This window comes from Salvelinus alpinus, chromosome 2 (assembly GCF_045679555.1).
Source record: "Salvelinus alpinus chromosome 2, SLU_Salpinus.1, whole genome shotgun sequence".
Taxonomy (NCBI): domain Eukaryota; kingdom Metazoa; phylum Chordata; class Actinopteri; order Salmoniformes; family Salmonidae; genus Salvelinus; species Salvelinus alpinus.
Genome location: NC_092087.1, coordinates 125,333,648 through 125,339,647, shown reverse-complemented (window position 1 = coordinate 125,339,647; position 6,000 = coordinate 125,333,648).

Sequence of the window (6,000 nt, the reverse complement as noted above, 5' to 3'; positions counted from 1 at the left end):
GGGGAGAAAGAGAGAATGACCACTTGGGAGAGATGAGGATCCCGGTGCCACCACCCCGCTGACCAGAAGCTCTCGGGGTGTGCGAGAACACGTGGGCAGACGAAGAGAGAGCAGTAGGAGTAGCAGTGTTATCTGTGGTGAGCCATGTTTCCGTCAGTGCCAAGAAGTCGAGGGACTGGAGGGACGCATAGGCTGAGATGAGCTCTGCCTTGTTGGCCGCGGATCGGCAGTTCCAGAGGCTACCGGAGACCTGGAACTCCACGTGGGTCGTGCGGGCTGGGACCACCAGGTTAGGGTGGGCGCGGCCACGCGGTGTGAAGCGTTTGTATGGTCTGTGCAGAGAGGAGAGAACAGGGATAGACAGACACATAGTTGACAGGCTACAGAAGAGGCTACGCTAAGGCAAAGGAGATTAGAATGACAAGTGGGCTACACGACTCGAATGTTCAGAAAGTTAAGCTTACGTTGCAAAAATAAATAAATAAAATAAAAGATCTAATTGACTAAAATGATGTAGTACTGCTGGCTGGTGAAGTAGCCTGGCTAGCAGTGGCTGCGTTGTTGAAAGTGAAGCTGGCTAGGTGACCTCGACAATTTCTCTAAATTTCTCTAAACTACACAATTATCATGGATACAAGGACAGCAAAGACAACTAGCTAACACTACGCTAATCAAGTCGTTCCGTTGTAATGTAAGTTTCTACAGTGCTGCTATTCGGTAGAACTCTTGTTACTCGTTCAGAACGAGTAAGTGTAGACTATATAGAAAGAATTATGCTCAAATTGAAAAATCATTCAACGAAATGAAGATTTTTATCATCCTAATCGAGGTGTAGATTACATCTCACATTCAGAGTTGGCTCTAAGCGAGATTTGGTTGGGGGACCCCCCATCAAGCGGGCAAAACGTTTAGTGGCCCCCTTCTTGACAGTGGAGAGAAACATTTTCTGCAGTTCTACACATTTTGCCATGCGGAATAGAGAAAAATGTGCAATTTTATAAAACATTTCATGCAGTTCTACACATTTAGCCATGAGGTGCACAGAAAAATACAAATGTTCACAATTGGGTCAGGGGGCCCCAAATGACGGCTTAAGTCGCTTATGCCTGGAGCAGGCCCTGCTCATATTCCAGCTATTGAACTTGTAAACAAGATTGCATGTGATTTCTATTAATGGGACTCCCTGTAGCCAAAGTCAATGTCTGCTTTAGGTATAATGCCAAGAGCCGCTTTGGCTTTGACAGTGCAAACGCAGTTTCACCTCTGGCAGCGCCAAAACAACTGCTATGCATGTTTTACTCATTTTAAGGTTGAACTGTTACAAACGTTTGTAAGAGCCTTCACTTTAGGCTATTGTATTACAAAAATAATATTGAATTGTGTTTGGTTGTCTACACAACAAAATAGCAAAATTTGAAGGGAATGTATCTACTGCTTATGTCACAAACCAGCTCATAGCCAGTAACAAAAAGGGAGCCAACGCAGAGATCAAGGAATAACAAAAACATTTATTAACTAAAGTAACAATGGTGTGTGTAGTCAGTAATCAGTAGTGTAAGTGAGTAGTTGCAGGCATAGACGATGATTGTGAGGGGTGTTGAGAGGTGCCAACACAAACAAGACAAAATGCCACAAACAAAAACCAATAGTGTCTGTGTGGAGAGAGTCTCCACGATGTACAGGGAAAGGTGCATTTATCCCTGGGACACACCCAAGCTCAGGTGTGTCCTATTTTGCTTCCCGGCTCCGCCCACAGACATCCTATTAAAGGATACAAGAGCAAAGAAAGAATTTGGTAGACAGAGTGGGAGGGGAGGGGAGGGGAGGGGAGGGGAGGGGAGGGGAGGGCCCACCCCCTCACATAAAACCAGGGACCACCAAGTACCCTGGAACACCACACAAACACAAACAAAATACTGCCCTGGTTAACACTGTCCCACTGCTCCAGCCGACCTCGTCCTCCCCAGACCTCGGCGATCTTTGAGCACAGGAAGCATCCTTTAAGGAAGTGAATGATTTATTTCAGCTTTTATTTCATTCATCACATTCCCAGTGGGTCAGAAGTTTACATACACTTAATTAGTATTTGGTAGCATAGCCTTTAAATTGTTACCTTGGGTCAAACGTTTCCTGCAGCCTTCCACAAGCTTCCCACAATAAGTTGGGTGAATTTTGGCCCATTCCTCTTGACAGAGCTTGTGTAACTGAGTCAGGTTTGTAGGCCTCCTTGCTCGAACACGCTTTTTCAGTTCTGCCCACACATTTTCTATAGGATTGAGGTCAGGGCTTCATGATGGTCACTCCAATACCTTGACTTTGTTGTCCTTAAGCCATTTTGCCATTTTGCCAACTTTGGAAGTATGCTTGGGGTCATTGTCCATTTGGAAGACTCATTTGTGGACAACTTAATAATGAATATGTTGGATTCACATCTCGGTGTCAACCAAATTAATAAGACTAAGCCATTTGGAACAGCTCTCCTTCAAATTAGGTCAGGGTGTGATGTATAGCTAAATAATTTTCCTGCATCATGATGCCATCTTTTTTGTGAAGTGCACAAACTGGAGCTCCCCAGTCCGGAGCCTGCAGCGACGGTCCCCAGTCCGGAGCCTCCAGCGACGGTTCCCAGTCCGGAGCCTCCAGCGAGGGTCCCCAGTCCGGAGCCTCCAGCGACGGTCCCCAGTCCGGGGCCTGCAACGAGGGTCCCCAGTCCCGGGCCTGCAACGAAGGTCCCAAGTCCGGGGCCTTCGGCGAGGGTCCCCAGTCTGGGGCCTACAACGAGGGTCCCCAGTCCGGGGCCTGCGGCGAGGGTCCCCAGTCCGGGGCCTGCAGCGAGGGTCCCTAGTTCGGGGCCTGCGGCGAGGGTCCCCAGTCCGGGGCCGGCGACGAGGGTCCCCGAACCAGAGGCGCCACCAAAGTGGGGGGAGCCAGAGGCGGAGCGGGGGCTACGCCCCAAACCGAAGCCGCCACCAAGGGTAAATGCCCACCCGGACCCTCCCCTATAGGTTCAGGTTTGCGGCCGGGAATCCGCACCTTTGGGGGGGTACTGTCACGCCCTGACCTTAGAGAGCCGTTGTGGTAGGGTGTGGCCATAGAGATTTATTGTTTGGGTGTGGATAGGTGATGAAGGATGGAGGGCCAGACAACACAGGCACTCTGTCTCTGTTGATACAGTGCAATGAAAAGAACAGATCAAATTTTAATTAAACAACTCTTTATGCTTTGTGCCAATGTACTGTCTGTACTGTCTGTAGCCCTGGGATAACATTTTAGGCATAGATATGTACACCCACATGATCATATTATTCTACCATTATCACAGAGTAGCATATGTTCTGCAGTGAAAAACATTGGCTGTTTCACCCAGCACTATATTTTGTAAGCTTGGTCATGATCATACAAAAATATTTTATCGTAATGTCTAGTTGGCGTTAAAACGTATTCAGGATCGGTGTCCCGTCCACGAAATGGTTGAGCTAACATAGGCTAATTCGGTTAGTATGAGGTTGTAAGTAAAAAATAATATTTCCCAGGACATAGACATATCTGATATTGGCAGAAAGCTTAAATTCTTGTTAATCTAACTGCACTGTCCAATTTACATTAGCTATTACAGTGAAAGATTACCATGCTATTGTTTGAGGAGAGGGCACAATTTTGAACATGAAAAGTTATTAATAAACAAATTAGGCACATTTGGGCAGTCTTGATACAAAATGTTTAACAGAAATGCAATGGTTCTTTGTGTCAGTCTAAAACTTTGCACATACACTGCTGCCATCTAGTGGCCAAAATCTAAATTGCAGCTGGGCTGGAATAATACATTATGGCCTTTCTCTTGCATTTCAAAGATGATGGTACAAAAAAAATACAAAAGAACGTTTGCTTTTTTCTTTGTATTTACTTTTACCAGATCTACTGTGTTCAATTATCCTACACTCCTTTCAGATTCCAGAAACTTCAAAGTGTTTCCTTTCAAATGGTTCCAAGAACATGCCTTTCCTTGCTTCAGGGCCTGAGCTACAGGCAGTCAGATTCGGGTATGTCATTTTAGGCAAAATGTGGAAAAAAGGTGGTGTATCCTTCAGAGGTTTAATAAAGTGTGGTTAAGTTTTATTTGCTCTGTTAAATCTACCCTTTGGAAAGACTTTGATAGCAACAGTGAATCTATCTAGTTTTTAATTAAAAAAATTGTGGTCTCCAATTGATAGTTACGATCTTGTCTCATCGCTGCAACTCCTAAACGGACTCGGGAGAGGCGAAGGTCGAGAGTCATGCATCCTCCGAAACACGACCCTGCCAAGTCGCACTGCTTCTTGACACACTGCTTGCTTAACAGGGAAGACAGCCAAACCAATGTGTTGGAGGAAACAACGTCCAACTGACAATTGTATTCAGCTTGCAGGCGCCCAGCCCACCACAAGGAGACGCTAAAGCACAATTGGACAAGGATATCCCGGCCGGCCAAACCCTCCCCTAACCCCGGACAACACTGGGTCAATTGTGCGCCGCCCCATGGATCTCCTGGTCACCTGGGATCTCCTGGGATCTAACCCCAGGCTGCAGTGATGCCTCAACACTGCGATGCAGTGCTTTAGACCGCTGTGCCACTTGGGAAGCCAAATCTCAACACGGGATGGTTGAGCTGACGTAGGCTAATGCGATTAGCATGAGGTTGTAAGTAACAAGAATATTTCCCAGGACATAGACATATCTGATATTGGCTAGAAAGCTTCAATTCTTTTTAATCTAACTGCACTGTCCAATTTACAGTAGCTATTACATTGAAAGAATACCATGCTATTGTTTGAGCAGAGTGCACAGTTATGAACTTGAAAAGTTATTAATAAACCAATTAGGCACATTTGGGCAGTCTTGATACAACAATTTGAACAGAAATGCAATGGTTCATTGGATCAGTCAACAACGTTGCAAATACACTGCTGCCATCTAGTGGCCAAAATCTAAATTGCGCCTGGGCTGGAATAATACATTATGGACTTTCTCTTGCATTTGAAAGATAATGGTACATATAAAATACAAAAAATGCATGTGTTTTCTTTGTGTTATCTTTTACCAGATCTAATGTGTTATATTCTCCTACATTCCATTCACATTTCCACAAACTTCAAAGTGTTTCCTTTCAAATATCAATATTTTCAAGTATCAAGAATATGCATATCCTTGCTTCAGGTCCTGAGCTACAGGCAGTTAGATTTGGGTATGTCATTTTAGGCGAAAATTGAAACAAAGGGTTGGATCCTTATTAAGAAGTTAAGAAAATTAAGTGTAAAGTAAAAAATTTAAAATAAAAACTAAAATGAACAAATAATTAAACAGCAGCAGTAAAATCGCAATAGCAATATGTACAAGTAGGTAGTTATTAAAGTGACAATGCAAAGATTATAAACAGAGAGTAGCTGCAGCATAAAAGAGAGGTCTGGGTAGCCCTTTGATTAGCTGTTCAGGAGTGTTATGGCTTGCAGGTAGAAGCTGTTAAGATGCTTTTGGACCTAGAATTTGCGCTCTGGTACCGCTTGCCGTGCTATAGCAGAGAGAACAGTCTATGGACTAGGGTGGCTGGAGTATTTGACAATTTTTAGGACCTTCCTCTGGGCTGGGCCGTACGCACTACCCTCTGTAGTGCCTTGAGGTCGGAGGCAAAGCAGTTGCCATACCAGGCAGTGATGCAACCAGTCAGGATGCTCTTGATGGTGCAGCTGTAGAACCTTTTGAGGATCTGAGGACCCATGCCGAATCTGTTCAGTCTCCTGAGGAGGAATAGGTTTTGCCGTGCCCTCTTCACGACTGTCTTAGTGTGTTTGGACCATGATAGTTTGTTGGTGATGTGGACACCAAGGAACTTGAAGCTCTCAACCTGCTCCACTACAGCTCCGTCGATGAGAATGGGGGCGTCCTCGGTCCTCCTTTTCTAGGAGTCCACAATCATCTCCTTTGTCTTGATCATGTTGAGGGAGAGGTTGTTGTCCTGGCACCACC